The 17,739-nt window shown below is 34.6% G+C and overlaps 1 long non-coding RNA gene across 1 annotated transcript; it reads right to left on the bottom strand.

Moving 5' to 3' along the window:
- Positions 1–6,204: 6,204 nt before the first annotated feature.
- LOC121219286 (uncharacterized) lies at positions 6,205–8,133 on the bottom strand. Its single transcript, XR_005915957.1, has 3 exons — positions 7,681–8,133; positions 7,454–7,541; positions 6,205–6,327 (listed from the first exon to the last, which is right to left on the bottom strand). It is a non-coding gene; the product is annotated as an uncharacterized lncRNA (long non-coding RNA).
- Between the last annotated feature and the right edge of the window lie 9,606 nt (positions 8,134–17,739).

The raw sequence follows: 17,739 nt of genomic DNA, 5'->3' as shown, positions 1-17,739 counted from the left end.
TGATAAAATATAATATGATCAATGGTAATTTTGTAATTTAAACAAAATTAAATAATGAATAAAACAATTTCACTTTCATTTCTTCTTCAAATGGCCAAAGCCATAGCTAAGGAGAAGAAAAGCTTCGATTTTCTTGATTCCTTTGCATGTAAGTGAAATTCATACTCATTTCTTGTAATTTTTATGTTTTCTAGATTGTTGCAACTAGGTCCAACTAGCCAGTACCTTCATTTTTGAATATGTTACAAATTTTAGAAGTTTCTATTGATAAATCTTGAATTTTTTTTATGATAACTATGTGTTTGAAGCTTTGATTGTGGTATTTGGTGATTTTGTGAAGTGATTTTTGTTAGACTTTGATTTAAGTATTAAATTGTGAAAATGTCAAAATTTAGGGTTTATTAGTGAATTTGATGTTTAATAGGGACTGTTTAAGGGCCTAATATATTCGGCTGAAATGTTGATTGGGGAAGAATGGTTAATTTGATGATTTTCGGGTTAAAGGGATAAATTGAAAAAGTTGTAAAAGTTAGGGGTAATTATGTAATTTTGAAAAATAAAAAGGGTACAAAATGTAAAGTGAATTGGAATGTAAAAGGTAATCTAATAATTGAGGAATTCTACATTTGAGATCAAGACCCTGTTGATATTCATGGAAAAGGAAAAATCAATAACTACAATTCAGTCCAGGTAAGTTGTACGATTTACAATTTCATATCTAAATGAAATGTGTGATGATATAATATTTATAATTGTTTTTATCATTGATATAAAGTTGTTGGAGAAATATTGATGAATTTCAATACTTGAATCGGATGAAAGCGGGATAGAGTACAATTAAATTACAACGCGTTTATGAGGGCATTAGAGTGGAGATTGTTGTGGAGTGATATATATATTTTTCCCGAGTAGACCGAGGTTCAGCATTTATTGCGAACTCTAGTGTTATACTCCCTGCTTTGGCTTGTTTTCGGTTGGATTAGCTCTTATGAGCATCTAGCGTGTTTTTGGATGGATTAGGTCTTATGAGCATCTAGCGTGTTATCGTTTAGATTAGCTTTTATGAGTGATTGGTGTGCTTGGTTGGAATATCTATGTACTCATATCCGTAAGTCGTTCATCAAATCATAAATCTCTGAATCATAACTTGTCTAGTGTTTTAGATAGTTATAACATGTATTTGAGCTTTGAATTGAACTATGCAATTCACCGGGTTGAGATTTTGGTTGGCATGGAACACATGTAGTTGAGTTATTATTGAATGATTTATTGTATTACTTCGATAAGCTTTATCGTTTTTGTACATCAACTTACTAAGCTTCAATAAGCTTATTTATGTTATTTTTTAATCTTGTAGATTCTTTGAAGGTTGGACAGTTGGATCGACACTCAAATCACACTATTCTCCTATTTTTGGTAGTTTTTGGAATGTTCATTTTGGATTATATGGCATGTAATAGGCTTGTTTGTCATTACTATTTTCTTTTATATGTAAAACTTTAAAGTATGATCTTAAATGCAAGTAGTTCATTTAATATGATATATGTGAAATAAGGAATATGTTTTAGTGCAAGTTTATGGTATGTGTTTATGGAATGTTGTGATCGAGGTGCCTATGATAGGCATATTGGTTGAATGTTAGTTTATGTGATTTAACATGCTTTGGGTGATAGTTCATTTTGTTGTGAAATTGAGTTATTTGTGGTACCAATGAGAGTACATTGGTTAGGCACTTAGGATGGTTAATTTACCATATTTTGAGTTTGTTTAATGTCATTTTAAATAGGTCTTTTAGCTGGTAAATGGATTACTTAAGGTCCAAGTAAGCTCGAAATGGTAAACTTATCAATTAAAGTTAATTTAGGTCCACATGGCCTGAGACAAGGATGTGTGACTCAGCCGTGTGAGACACACAGCCTGGCGACACGGCCGTGTGTCATCTGATGATTTCTTTAAGGTGCAAGTTAGTGAGTTGCACGGCCTAACACATGGCCTAACACATGGGTGTATAGGTTCAACATAGAGAGCTACATAGCCTACCACATAGGCATGTGCAATGGTAGTGTGACCTTACTTAGAGAGTTACACAAGTGAGGACACAGGCTAGGACATGGTCGTGTCTTCCTAGTTCAATTGTTACACAGCCTGAGACATGGACATGTGTCTCAACCGTGTGAGGCACACGGCCGTGTGACCCCTATTTTTAAAATTTTGCATCTTCTTCTTAAAATTTTCAAACTGTTTCAAATTGGTCCCAAATTGTTTCTAGGTTATTTTTAGGGCCCCGATGGCTTGATTTAGAGACAGCATGCCAGTGTATGAATGGTTTGTGATGTGACTCTAATATTGAATGTGATAATGTTCAAATGTTTCTGATTGTTTAGTAATACTATGTAACCTTATCCCGGTGACAGAAACGGGTTAGGGGTGTTACATATTACCCTTCAGTCAGTCTAAGAAGAATGTTGTCTGCGTCGTAGTTGACCTGTTTACCAAGCCAACTCATTTTCTTCCAGTGAATACAACTTATTCCTTAGAGAAGTTAGTTTAATTGTATATTGATGAGATAGTACGCCTGCATGGGGTACAATCGTCCACAGTGTCAGACAGAAATTTTAGGTTTACATTAAGGTTCTGCATTAGTTACAACAATTGTTGGAAGCTAAGTTGAAAGTTAGCATTGCGTTTCACCCTTAGACTGATAGCACTTAGAAAGAGTTATTCAGGTCTTAAAGGATATTATAGATTGTTATGTGATTGATTTTGGAATAAACTGGGAGTAATATGTCCTTCTAGTTGAATTCGCCTCTAATAATAGCTATCACGCTAGCCTAAAGATGTATCCATTCGAAGCCTTGTATGGTAAAAGGTGTAGAACACCTACCTGTTGGATGAAATTGAGCGAAAGCAAGGTAGTGGGTCCAAACTTGGCATGTGAAACAGAAGAGAAAGTTTTCATCATCTGTAGTCACTAAATTGCTGCACAGGACCAACAGAAATTATATGCATAACTAAAAAGGAAAGAAATCTCTTTTAAGGTAGGGGATAAAGTATTACTGGAGATTTCTCCATGGAAAAAGATTATCTATTTTGGTAAAAAGAGGAAATTGAGTCTGTGGTTTGTAGGACCGTATAAGGTTTTGGAAAAGGTTGGACCAATGGTGTACAAATTGGTGTTGCCTCCTGAGTTATCAAATATCCATAATGTGTTTCATGTATCAATTTTAAGAAGATATAGAACCAATCCTGATCATGTGTTACAGATTGAAGAACTTGAGTTTGAACCAAACCTCTCTTATCAGGAAAACTCTATCTATATTTTAGCAAGAGAAGTTAAAAAGTTGAGAAATAAAAGAATTCCCTTGGTTAAGGTATTATGGAGGAATCATAGCACTAAAAAAGCTATGTGGGAAAGAGAAAGCTTAATGAAATATCATTAACCTCAGTTATTTTATGGTATGAATTTCAGGGTCAAAATTTCCTCAATGAAGGAGAGTTGTAACACCCCATTCGACAAAGCCTTAGTGTTCAAATACTGGTTATTGAAGAAAGGCACATAGAGGAAGTTTTGAGTAGGTAGGTATTAAATTTGACTAAGTATATGAGCCTAAGGATACGTCTTAGAGTGAAGTCTATAGTAGGCAAATTTGATAGTTTGGCGAACGCTTCTAAAGAGTACATGCCACCCCAGCTATTAGACGAAACATTAGGTCCTTAGCATTAAGACTTAATTGGAAAAGAACTTTATATTTTGTTATTATTTGATTATCCTGATTGAACAATCTGGTTAGACAACAAGAATTTGGTTAGTTTAAGGCTAAGTTTCTGTAACATATTAAACCCGCATTTATGAAAAGAGAGAAGTGCTTGGTTAGAGGTTTAGAGCGAAATCAGACTTATTCACTAAGTTTTTCTTTTTGTGTATATTTGTATAGAGCAAGTTTTAGCTTCCTAAGCAAGTTTTATGCTTTATTTGGTAGCCATATTTTCTTCCCAAACTTTCTCTGAAATTTTCTCTTAGAAAATCCTAGACCTAAGAATTGCTTGAAGATTTTGGGTTCACTGTACTCAGCCAACTCCATCTTTCTTTGGTACTTGGTAAATATCGATGAAACTCAAGCTATTTTCATGGTTATTTACAGGGCCTTAAGGTTTTATGCTTTAGGTTTAGTTTGGGTTGTATGGGAGGAAACTTCCAGATTCTGGGCTTCTTATTAATGTTCTTTTTTAACTTGTTTAGTTTTCTAGAAAAATAAATTGACAAGTTAACTTTTTATATTATAGCCCAATAAACTTTTAAGAACTACAATAATGGCAAGAGCTTTATTGCCTAATCTTACTACATTTTTTGGTAAGTTCCTTTTTGCTTCTATGTATGTGTATAATGTTCTCGTTTTTGTTTGATTGAGGTAAGCACTCTTATCCTATAAGATGATATGTTTGTGTATGCATAATAAAGGTTTATAGTTAAGCCTGAATTAGTTGTTTATGAAAATGGAGTAAGGGTCTTTCTTAGTGGTTTTGCCACCGCCCATTGTTTATAGAATGAGCAAAATGAACTAAGTTACAAAAATAAAATCATAGTGTTGCCTTCAATGAAATGAGCATTGAACTAGCAAATCGTGATACATGAAAAAAAGGATCGTGTAGCCTCTAGTAAGGCAAGAGTTATTGCAAACCAGATTGGCAAATCATGATGGAACGAAGGAAATAAATTCTAAGGCTTGATCATGGACTTGGGTATGGCTAGCATGAAAAAGGTAGTCTGTATGGTTGTAGTATATGCACCAAAGGAATAGTGTCTGTAGTAAAGTTTGTATGCTTATGGTATTCGCCAATTGGCAAACTATATAAATTGTAGAGTTGGAAAGGTTTGTAGGTATTATATTTATAGCTATTGGTATGGTTGCTCTAGAATTCACTAAGTTCTTTGAACTTATTTAGTTACCTTTCCTTTTCAAGATTGCTGACAAAGTAAATGACTTCTCGAAAACTTTTCTAGAGGACATCTTTTGCTGTGAGATTTCTAAGTATTTTGTATTATGCATGGTATGGGGTAGTGTTAAGATGGTGTCGTTTCAAAGAATGAATTTTGTATTTTAAGGCTTTTTTTAAAACCATTAACTTAATGAAACCTCAACTAAATGATTATGTTGTTACAAAGAATCAAATTATTTACTTTGCATGATTAATGATTCGTCTAATTATATATATATGGTCACAACATTTTAGTGAAATATAGGTTTACACCAAATACGATTTTAAGAGCTTCCAATAGAGCTTCTTTGTTTTTCATATTTCTTGAAAATGTATAACCTTATTTATCTTTAACTTCGTAAAGGATTTGTAATTCATATTTATTTGAACTGTATTTTTATGAAGACCACGTCTATACAAGTTTAAGAGAAAGAATTTTAAGGTAGTGACACGCTAATACTAGGTCATCATTAAGGATCAAGTTTAGGGTATTAGTCCGACAAAGGTGAGTTTTAGGTGTGTCTTTATCCTAACTCATGAGTAATAATTTATATTGGAAAATAATATGCAGATGTCAACACGGATAACTGGTGGAAGTATGTATGTGTGAAGTTATAAAACTCTACATGTTTATAATTTAGTTATATGAGTTGTTGCATGAATAAGATGATGTATGATATGTAACGCATATAAAAACAAGTATGAAAGAGGATAAATTTGTCAAGTGAGTGAATGTAACACCCAAAACCCAGCCTAGAAGTTACGGCCGAATTCGGCGTGTTACATTGAAGCGTTACTATAAAATTCATGTTTTATCTAAAATCTTTCTTAGTGTTTAAAGAGTATTTTTTGTTATAGATTAAAGTGAATGGAAGCTGTGCACCAGGTAGGATGCCGGAAAAGAGGAAGTGAGTCTATTAGACTACTTAAGTACCAATCTCTCCATGGATCCACTCCTAGACATGCACACAACCATTGCCACACTTTAACTGAGTGATTTTCAGGGAAAACCATTTCGTTTAAAACCATTGGGAAAGGTTATTAATTTTGAAAACGTTTTCGTTGCGGAAGCCTTGCTTTGTTATCGCGATATTTTGAAATCAAGTAACCTTTTTAAAACGTGCCGTAGAGCTATTCAATTTCAAACAGTTAAAAACAATATCATATCTAAGCTAACAAAACATACTAAAAACAATTAAAAATAATTAAAACGACCTTATTACAAATTAAAACCCAAAAACATAAATGAAATAATCTAGAATAAAAGTGAAGGCATAAACACTTATTTTAAACTGTCCACATGGCCACTCTGAATCCCTCTAGCACCAAGTCCACCGATCTAAGGCTCACCTGCAAAGATGGGAAAAAAGGGGTGAGTTTGGAAAACTCAGTGTGTAAAGTACCCCAACTAGAGCCCAAATCTGTTCAAGCTTTACTGGGCCTAAGCCCTATTCAGAAATCAGAGTTAACTGGGCCTTAGCCCATGTCAATATTAATCTGGGCCATAGCCCCTTACAATATCAGAGTATACTGGGCCTAGCCCATATTAGTATCAATCTGGGCTGTAGCCGTATTACAAGTCGAGATCTATTGGGCCTTGCCCATACTAACACAGTTGGGCCCATAACAAAACAGTCTCATATGATTAATGCATGATAACCCTATCCAACCTTGCACTTGCCTCTGTCCATCCCTACACTTCCTGTGGAGAATAAATCACCCACGCCATCCCTACACTTACAGTGTTAGCACCGGTTGCGGCACTAACTATAATCCGCAGCAAAGCTGCTTATATCAAAATATGTGGCACAGCCACCAGAACTGGTTCTTCCTTCATAACAAAACCCAACCCCAAGCAGTATGACATGTATGCAGAATATATATATCATTAACAAGGCATGCTTCAGAAAGACAGTCAGATTATAGCGTAAGAACAGTTATTTACCCCTAAGGGGCATAATCGTAAACTTACCCCTTCAGGGGTATTACGGTAATTCTACCCTACAGAGGTATTTCAACAATTTTATCAGTCTTTTTAGGGTTTCATGCTCATTACAGTTATTAACGTATTAACAGAAAAACTTACCGAGCATTTTTACCGAATTGGGCCTATTGGCCCATTAACCGATTTCGACCCATTAAGCCCAAATATACCGAAGTGCACGAAATTGCGCACTCTGCAATCTTACCATTGAAGTTACCAAAATTATCAATAAAAATAATCCCACGAGCGCTCGCACGCTCGCAAGTTCTCGGAATGCCAACTTTTCGGCATTTCGGTATTTCAGCTTTTGCCGATCTAGTCTACTAGTGGTGTCATTTACACACCTGATCTGTAACAATACATTGGTGAGATCCACACACGAGTTGCCTACAAATGAGTTACTAAAACGTCGGTCTACATGTCAAAAACAAACTACATACTAGCCTCCTTACCATATTCGGCCAACACCCTTAATGGCGTTAGATTGCTTACCTTTGTCGCAAATAATGACTAAGTCTGGATCCAGTCGTTTCGATGTCCTCGCTTCCCACTGCCCCTTGATCGACAGCCTTTATTCCACCTTACTCATAATAGAATGATAAATAAACGCAATAAACCCTTTAGTCCAAAACGATAGCCTCTCTAAACGATTAGGGATTTCTCGGCTTTTTTTTCCAGAACCACAAGATACGAATGGAAAGAGGGTTACAAATACTTACCAATAGATCTATTCGATAAAGAACATTTCCAATACTTTTCTACCCCTAACACGAGCAAAGGATGAGTCCAAGAGGTCTAAAGGTGTTTGGCTTCCAACCTCTTAAAGTATGGTGACCTCAGTTTTTCAACAAACAAGGGAGGAAGAAAAAATGGAAACTCGATGATGAGAGGAAGTAGATGTCGACAAGGCTAACATAGTTGGGGGATTTGGCTTTAACGAAAAGACAAGTAAAAGTAAAAGAGATCGGCACAAGGGGAAAACAAAAGTTGCGGTTTCGGCTTTTGTGAGTGATCGGCTAAGGTGATTGAATGGGAGAGGTTTTTCCTTTATGATTGGTAAAGAAAAGAAGATGGGAAGATGATGATAAAAGAAAGGAGAGGAATGGGTTAATGGCCTCGGCTTGAAGAACTAAGAGAGCAAGAGAATGAAAGAAGAGAAAATGAATCATAAAGGCCAAAAATAAACGGCATTTATTTGCTATGGCCGAATGAGTGCATTTCGGCATAAAAATTCTTCCTAAATTCCATGAATTGCTCCTTTATTCTTGGCCAACTCAATGTTTGAATTTCATTCAAACTCCTAACCGATTCAGCAGCATCCTTATCCACATCCTTGCACCGCTTCAGCATGCTGCCCAGAGTCCTGATCAGACCCCAACTTATTCCCCACACGTGTAGCAAAAAACCAAGCCTTCTGTGCACGAGGTGAGGCTCGAACCCCAGACCTCCGTCCGCCCTTGCGCATTCGCCCGTGCTGCTGGCCACTGCACCACGCTTCTTTCTTTACTAATATAGGGCCACAATTAATCTTAATATATTCCTGCTGAAGCCTCGGTTACTTGCGAAATAAAAAGAAAATTTCGCCTGCCATACATCTCGAACCTGTGACCTGCTAACCACACATACGCTGCTTACCACTGCACCGAAGTTCCTTTCAGTACATAATTCCCTCACAATTAATTTATAACCCTTACCTGCTTCAGTTCTGGCCTGCTTTAAAAATAAAACAGAATTTGCCCGCGCAAGGACTCTAACCTGCGCCCTCTCTGCTTGCCCAGCACGCTGCTGCCACTATGCCACGGTGCTCCTTGTGCTGGATTATGCTCGCAACTCCTCTTAAACCCTATTCCAACCGCAACCTAAATATTAAAAAACACAACCATTTTGCGCGCACCGTGCCTCGAACCCAGGCACCTCCCACGCCCTCCTAGCATGCTTAGCCACTGGGCCAGGTACTTGTTTGTGCTAAAACTCAGCCCAAATTATTAATAAGGCCTACTGCCTAGATTCCCTTAAGAGGCAAAATTTAAGAATTTTGTTAAAGCTATGGGCCGAGCCCCGGACTTTACCCACACCATAAACCCTTCGCAATTTATTTAATTACTAAACTAAACATACAAAATAATAATAACATCCAAATTATTCGGGCCGTCTTCTACCCGAACCCAGACTTAAGGCCCAATACTTCTAGGCCCAAAAATCGGGGCGTTACAGTGAATGAATCTAGGTAAGAGTAATTGGTGTTATGTGAGTAAATCGTTCATTTTTTATGCCTCCGGTATGGCAGGAACATTTTTAACCTGACAGGTAGATCACGTTGACAACAAGTATACGCATAGTGTAGCCTTCGGTGAAATGTAAACCGGATTGGAAGAACACGACATGAGGATGTGTAAGTACATGTGGCTGAGACCCATGGCATAGAACGACAATGAAGATATTCATAGAGTTTCCTTCGATGAGATGTAAATAAAACTCGCAAATCACGACATGAAGATATGTATAAGACCATGAGGGAGAAACCCATGGCTCCTTCTAAGAAAGTTCGCTGAGAAAGTAAACATGTAACTCTCTATGATGCCTTTGCAGCATGATCTGTAAAGCCTTATTGGCATACTCTGAAATTCCTTTGTGGCGTATACCGTAACACCTATGTGGCATATTTGATGATGCTTTCATGGCAATCTGATTAACCGCCTTTGTAGCGAGATCTAAGTAAACTCTTAGAATTCTTTTCTAACTAAATCTAGGATAAAGATTTGATAAGTCTAAAGATAACTTTGTTTGGTTAGCCTTGTGATGAAATTTAATATGCTTTAAGGGGTGTTTCCTGAATGGAGTTCACAACAGTGTTTCTAAAATAGGACTCCACCATCGTAATTCATCAGTATAGAAAACTTGGTGTAATTATAGAGATGGATGGTTTATGTGTTCGTTAGATCTGGGTTTATTTATATTATGAAAGGAAGTATCAAAATTATCTGTTATTCGCCAAATCTAAATAGTTTTCATGTCACGTATAGAGACTATCTGGAATCAAAGTTTTTTGTTAAGTTAGGCATTCTCGTGATATGTAACATAATTTTCTGGAATTCTTTTATATGATTTAGATTGTTTCATTCATTAGTATAATTTATAATTTGGGTTTGATTTAAGATATGTTCTGATTGGTATTCTGATAGTTATCAAGCTCAATATGAGAATCTGCCAAATGTAAGATCAGTATGGAGTTCATCATAAAATATCAGTTATTTTAATTATCCGTTGAGAATAGTATCTGTGAGTACTCATCTTGGGAAAAAATTATTCAATGTCTATTTGAAGAAGAAACCTTTGAAAGTGGGCTCTGTATGAATATTCTTCTGAGATGTACATTTGTTTTTATAAGAAGGCATATGATCTGTATAGACTGATAAAATCTAGAATCAGCCAAAGAGTGAAGTGAGTAGATATGTTAAGTATAGAAACTGGCATATCTGTATATGTCTAATACTAGAAAAGTATCCGTCAAAGACAGAAATGAAATCCAAAATCTTTAGAATGAGGAGTTCAACTAAAAAGGCTTCAAGGTAATATAGATTAAAACTCACTAAGTCCGCTCAAGCTTACAAGTGTTGGTTTATGTTTCAGGTTCTGCTATATGAGTGGGTACACCGGGAGGGACCAATCTAGGATTACGCCCAGTCTTAAGTAAGATTTGTGATATTATGCATACATAAAGCATCATAGCAGTGTGGTGTATAGTACACTACGCCATGAAAAGTCTATTTTTAATGAATTTTTATGTTGTAACATTTTATGCTGTTCAAATTTTTAATGTAAATATTTAATATCCACTTTTATATTAAAGAACAATACAAAAAGAAATAAGAAGTGTGTTTAAAATAGGTTATGCCAAATGAATAAATTTCTGATGAATGTTTTTGTATTGTAACAGGTGATTCGGGTCGAGTAGAAGGTGTTATTGTAACATCTCGAATTAGGGCCTAGTAGGAACAATGGTTTCGAGACCATAAATTTGAGGTAGAAATAATCATTTTATGATTATTATGTGGTCTATGATACGATTTCATACTCGTGTGAAAATTTCATGAAGAGATTTTATAAGTAAAGTGTCCAATTTGACTTTAGGGACTAAATTGAATAAGTTACAAAATATGTGCTTCTAGAAACTTTTAGTATGAAATAGCTTTGGAATATTAATTAGAGGTCCTTAAATATAAAATTTTCCAATTTCTATTTTTATGGAAAAAAAGGGCATGCATGGATAAAAATTGAAAGTTTAATGAAAAGGGCATTTTAGTCATTTGGTAAATAAAAGAATTAAAAGGGAAAATGAAGTGAAAATCTTGTCCATCTTCTTCAAGGGTGTGCTGAAATTTCTAAGGACCATAACTAGGGTTTTTCTTCAACTTTTCAAGCTTGAAAGTAAGTACATCCTAGCCTCATTTTTTATGTTCTCTATGTTTCTGAGATCCTTGAAGCATGATCTAGCTATTTCTACCATTATTTTGAGCTAAGGGTCATGTTAAAAAACTTTCCCATGTGTAACATGCATGTATTTTGGTGTTTAATGGAGAAATATGAAAGTTTGATGCATGATAAACATATTTTTCTAAGTGATTTTTCATGAAAACACCTAAAAGGACTTGTTTTTAAAACATGTAAAAATAGGTGCTAAAAATGTGATTTGATGAAAAATGTGGGCTGTTATAAGAGGGAATATGAATCGGCTAGGCTTGGGTAACAAAAAAATTGCACACATTTCATTTTACTAGCTTAGGGACCAAAGTGTAAATATGTGAAATATTAGGGGAAAAATTGTAATTTTTTCCAAAGTATGATTTATAGACTGATTTTAATAATGTGATAATTAAATAAGTGAAATTTTCTATTATAGATTAAGAAAAACGAAGTCCGGACCTAAACCGAAGGAAGAACAAGGTTGTGGACTAAATCGAATAGTTAGCTACATTTTTGTACCGAGGTAAGTTTGTCTGTAATTGATACAGAAATTTTTTAAATATTTAATACTTAATGTTGCATGAATTGTATATTTTCCTTTGTGAGTATTATTGATATTTTCCGACAAAGATTTGAGGCGATGGAAGCCGGTTGAACCTAGGGAATACTTAGGGAATAAATATCATGACCTTTAGGTTGATGAGATCCCATATAAGACCATATATGGGATATAGCATCAGCATTGATATGTGTGACCCATGTAAGACCATGTCTGGGACATGGCATTGGTATCGTTATGTGATCCCATGTAAGACCATGTCTGGGACATGGCATTGACATCAATATGAGAACATCATGTAAGACCATAGCTGGGCTATCGACTTCGATATGGGTGATCTCGTGTAAGACCGTGTCTAGGACATGGCATTGGCATCAATAAGTGGTCCCATGAAAGACCATATCCGGGATATGGCATTGGCACCCTACTATGTGAATATGATTTCCTAAGTATCCCTTAGTATTCCAAGTGGTTCAACGGGTAGTCCAAGGATTTGTCAAAGAAATAACGAGGTATGATCATGTTGAAAGAGTATAGGTATGTATGCCAAGCTCGTAGTTATTGGGATTACGAAATGATTAAGCCTTAGTAAGAGGAGAACGAAGGAAATATGACCTTGAGTTCTATTGAAACTTTTATAAATTGAATAAGATCGGATATGACTAAAATGATTGTTGAGAATAAGATGAATTAATTTATGTTATGTATGTGTATGAAAATGCATATTTTTATTGCTTATTGTTTACATGCAAACTTACTAAGCTCTATGCTTACTCCCTCTCTTTTCAATTTTCTTATAGTGTCGCCAAGCTAGCTCGGGGATCAAGGGACGTCGGAGGCTCGGTCACACTATCAATTGGATCTTTTGGGTGTAGTTAGTCTCATTATTTTGAGTATGACATGTATAGGAACTTCGTTATTTCGTTATATGTCATATTTTTTTAGCCAATGTGTTGGCTTTTGATTGTGTTATGATTCATTTTGTATAAGGCCATGAGATATGGCTGACAATGACTATTGGGTTGTAAACCTATTCATCTATGTATATATGTGCCAATTCCATTATGATATGATTATTGGTTGTTGATGGTTGAATGATGATGGTTACTATGTGTGTTGGTAAAATGGGGCTTGTTATTATATGGAGTCTTAATTTAGTATAATGTGATGAGAAGTTGTCATGCCTGAGCTAGGTTCATGAATGTTTAAGTACCTTTGGAGCCATGAATGTGTTGTGCAAATAAGGATGGAAATTGGCTTGGAAAATAGCCTTAAATTTGTCCATGCGGATAGCCACACGGGAGTGTGTCTAGACTATGTGTGACACTCGGCTTGCCCCAAGGGCGTGTGTTCTGGCCGTGTCTCCCCTCCACCCTAATTAATGCAAAACAGAATGTCTAGTAGTAAACACAAGGGCAGAGACATCGCCATGTGTCTCAGCCGTGTGGAGGACGCGAACTTAGAACATGGGCGTGTGCCCAGGCCGTGTGAAGTCTGCACTTAATTTTGAGAATTTAATTTGCCACATGGCCTAAGCACACGGGCGTGTGACTCTAATTGTGTGATGATGTCATAGTCAGAGAGTTACACGGGTTGAGGACACAGGCCTGTCCCAAGCCATACGGGCGAGGGTGACCACATGGCCCACCCACACGGGCGTGTGACCCTCCAAACAAGAAAATTTTCTAACTGTCGAAAAGATTTCGAAAGTTCTCGGCTTAGTCCCGAACCACTTCTGATGTATCTTTTGGGCCTCATAGGCCCTTATAAGGGAAAATTTGCATGCGATTGAAAAGTTTTAAATTTGAACGAAATTTTATGGCTCGGTTTTGTATGATTGTGTGAGTTTATGTCCAGTAATGCCTCGTACCCTGTTCTGGCGTAGAATACGGGTAAGGGGTGTTACAGTTACACATTTTCCCTCTCTTCTCATCTTCCTATTTGAAATTATTTCTCTATCTGAGCATTTTCTCTCAAATTAATCAAACCTTTCTGATTTTCCTACTTTCCAAACACCAAATCATCTTTCAATTTTAAATAACACTATTGTTTTCATCGCCAATTTCTTCAATTTCTCTTCAACTATTTTTCATCAAATTAGAGTATCAACTCATTATTCTTCTTCAATTGAGTTAATATTCTAATTCTTAATGATAATTCTATGCTTTTTGTTTTTATAAATAGAGATTTGATCAATTATATTGAGATTTACATGGATTTAAAATTTTAAACCGAAAATGAGCTTGAAAATTGTGAAATCCGAATTTCTATTTCAAACCATTGGTTTTAAATTATTTTCAACTTGTATTGAACTGGTTAGAAGGTTTTTAAACTCAATTTGATAGATCGTTAAAGGATTTTAAAGAATTGAGAATTTTCCCTTTTAGAGTGTTCATGCATGATTAATTTTTTGAAAAATTTAGATTTGTGAAATTAAGTGTTTTTGATGGTTTAGATATGATCTAATATGATGTTTAGTATGTTTAGAAACATGTTTATGAATTAGAAATAATAATTGAGTGAGGAAATCATTTATTTTGGTAAACTGGTTAAATTTCAGTATTAAGAGGGGAGAGCATTGATCTGCGATTTTGTGGTTGTTTAAATGGGTTTAAAGTTGTGAATGACTGGTATATATTGTGTTTCATGTGTGTGCAAAGTGTCAGATCCATTGGGAGCATCTGCGAGCAAAGCAAAGGGTAAAGAGAAGCTTGTTTGAACTTTCAGGATCGAGAGAAAGCGATATGGTGAGTGATCTATTGTTGCTTCTAAGAACAATCAAATGAGTTCAATGGGAGCTTAGGTTAGCCTAACCATCTATCCTAAGTTCCAAGTGTAAGTGTTCTTACTCAAGCTTACATTATCTTGCAAATAATGCATCAATGTTATGAGAAATGTGAAGGATGAGCAATGATGAAAAAATACTATATGTTTATATCAGATTGTGGTGTTTGACTTGCTGGTCTTATGCACACCTATGTGAACTTTAGTGAGTGTAGCTCCATGAGCATTGTTATAGCATATGAGAGTGAATTAAAAGTGATATGAAAGTGTGTAAATATGTATTTTGACAAATGAAATAAAATAGTAAGAAATTTTGATATGTGGATATCTTGGCATTGTGATATCTTGGAACCATTAGATATCATTAGCATGCCATAGGATTTGAGTACTCAAATGTGTTTTGATATTAGGATTGAATTTGGAGAGATAAGGGAATATTTAGCATAGCTCCATTCATCGAGACAACATGGTGTGTTTGGAGTGTTAGCTTCATACTGCACTTATATGGGACTATGTTAGACTCATTGAGTCATTGGTGTGTTTTCAGATCCGATTATTCACTGTATTATGTTTTATTAGTGTTTCATAGTCAAAAGATGCCAATATATCAATATGAAATGGCACGAAATATGTTTACTTTAATGCCGTGAATGTTAGCATTAGTATGCTTTCTCTTAACTGTGGATTATGTGTTTAGTTGTGGCAATCTTGAACACTTTCTGAACTTAGATAAGCTTACACTCTTATACTAACATTTTGTAGAAAAAACGCTAAATCGGGGGGGAGGGGGGAGTGAGCAAGCCAAGTGATCCAAACAAGGCTTGTAATAGCCCAAATTTCAGCAATGTAAGAAATAGTGGTTCGAGACCACCAAATCCAAAAAATGAACTCGTAGATTATATTATTTAATATTTATGAGCCAAATGTAGCTTTTAAAAGATTTTTGAAATAGTAAATTGTGTTTTATAAAGATTTATTTGGTCAAGAAATATGAGAAAAAAATATCGAGATCTCGGTGTTATAAACCGAGCCATAAATATTTTTATAAATATTTACAGAGTGTCAATAAGGTAGTATTAAAATTTCTTTAGAAAATTTTGACGTTTGGGTGATTAATTAAATAAAAAGGACTAAATTCAAAAAGGTGTAAAAGTTTCCAGAAGGATTAAATAGCTCAATTGTCAAATGAGGAAGGATCTAAAGTGCAAATAAGCCTAAAGGAGATATTTTGGGTGGCTATAGCTGAGAAAAATTAGGAAATGGGTGAAAGAAGGGCAAAATTGGAAAATTGCCAAAATTAGCTAAATAAAAATGTAACTAAATTGGAATATCTAGATTTCTCTTCATTTTTTCTTCATTTTCATCAGCTGAAAAATAGCCATGGAAGAGGGTTCAAACTGGTTTTCATACTCTAGCTTCATGTAACTTTAATTCTTTCTTTCTCCTTGAAATTTCTAAGATTTTGGACTTTTACAATTGGATCCAACTTACTATGTCATTAGTTTTTTTATTCCATGGCTAATTTTTAAAGTTTCTATGGATGAGTGCTGGAAGCATATGATGAATAAAAATAGAATTGAAGCTTTAATTTTGATATATGATGATTGTATCAAGTAAAATTGATGGAAATTGATTTTAAGACCTAATTATGAAAGAGTTTGGAATTAAGGTCTATTGCTAAAGTTCTAATTTTCAAGGGTTATAAAGTAGTTTAAAATGATAGACTAAAGTATTAATTGAGAAAATTTAGCTCAACTGAGGGGTTAATTGAGCAAGGACTGAATTGTATGAACTGTGAAATTTGGAGTAAAATGGAAATCAACATTTTGCATTAAAATTGTTTTGGACAGCAGCAGTAGTCTAACGTTGAAAAATCACCAAAAATTTTAGAAATCGAATGAGAGGATGAATAAAATATAAAATTAAATCTTATTGAGTCTAGTTTCTTATAGAAGAAACGATGTAAGAAATAGAATTGTAAATCATGAGATATAATAAATTTTGTAAGACAAGATCAGAATGATTTCGGGTTCTCCTGTTCAGAATTTGGAAAATCAAAAATAATTATGGGCTTAAATTTATATGTTTAGAATTCTGAATAAGTCTATTTTTAAGAGAAACAAATGGGAACATTATTCGAATCCCGTATGAGGAGATAATTAATTTTTAGTGAAGAAAGATCGGAATTGTCAGACAACAGAACAGGGATGACTTTAAAGAATAAACTGTACTTATTGGCTAAACCAAAAATTATAAAAATTTTATGGTAATAAGATATGTAAGTTTAGTTTCAGGGAAAATTAGTAGATCTTAATTTGGAACTCCATAGCTCAAGTTAAAAATAATTTAGTGACTATGGCACGGATGGACAACTTTGGAATATAAATATAAGTAAATAGTTAAATTATAGATAATGTTATAAGCTTGTTATATACATTAAGGATGTGGAATGGAGAGGAGGAGGAGGAGGAGGAAAATATGTGAGTGACTTATGCATAAATTGATTACATGCTCGATTATATTTGGTAAATTGTTAAACTTTGTTAAAATGAAACATGTTATAAATTCATGTTTGAATTGAATGTTATATATGTTAAAGAATAATTTGAATATTTGATATTGCCTAATAACTGAATATCTAATATTGCTTAGTCAATGTCAAGCCAAATATAAAAAAAATATGTTATAAGTGGAACATGTTTGAAAGAATGTGGTAAGTATTTTCATGGTTATTGTTAAGCTCATTCACATGAATCTGTCATTTGAAATTGTGATAGATAGGAAGAACTAGTGAATGGCATGTTTATGTATGGTTATATGTATTTATCTGAAACACTAAGGAAATGATGGTTATATTTTTTGTATATGGTGACATGAGACTATGATTTATGAACATGGAATATATTTTATAAATGTGTTCGTTCATAATTATAGAATTGTGCAACTCGAGTGTACTATTTGTATAAAGATA

This window comes from Gossypium hirsutum, chromosome A03 (genome assembly GCF_007990345.1).
Source record: "Gossypium hirsutum isolate 1008001.06 chromosome A03, Gossypium_hirsutum_v2.1, whole genome shotgun sequence".
Lineage (NCBI taxonomy): Eukaryota > Viridiplantae > Streptophyta > Magnoliopsida > Malvales > Malvaceae > Gossypium > Gossypium hirsutum.
Note: the sequence above shows the minus strand (reverse complement) of the source record. Positions and strands in the feature narration are given on the sequence as shown.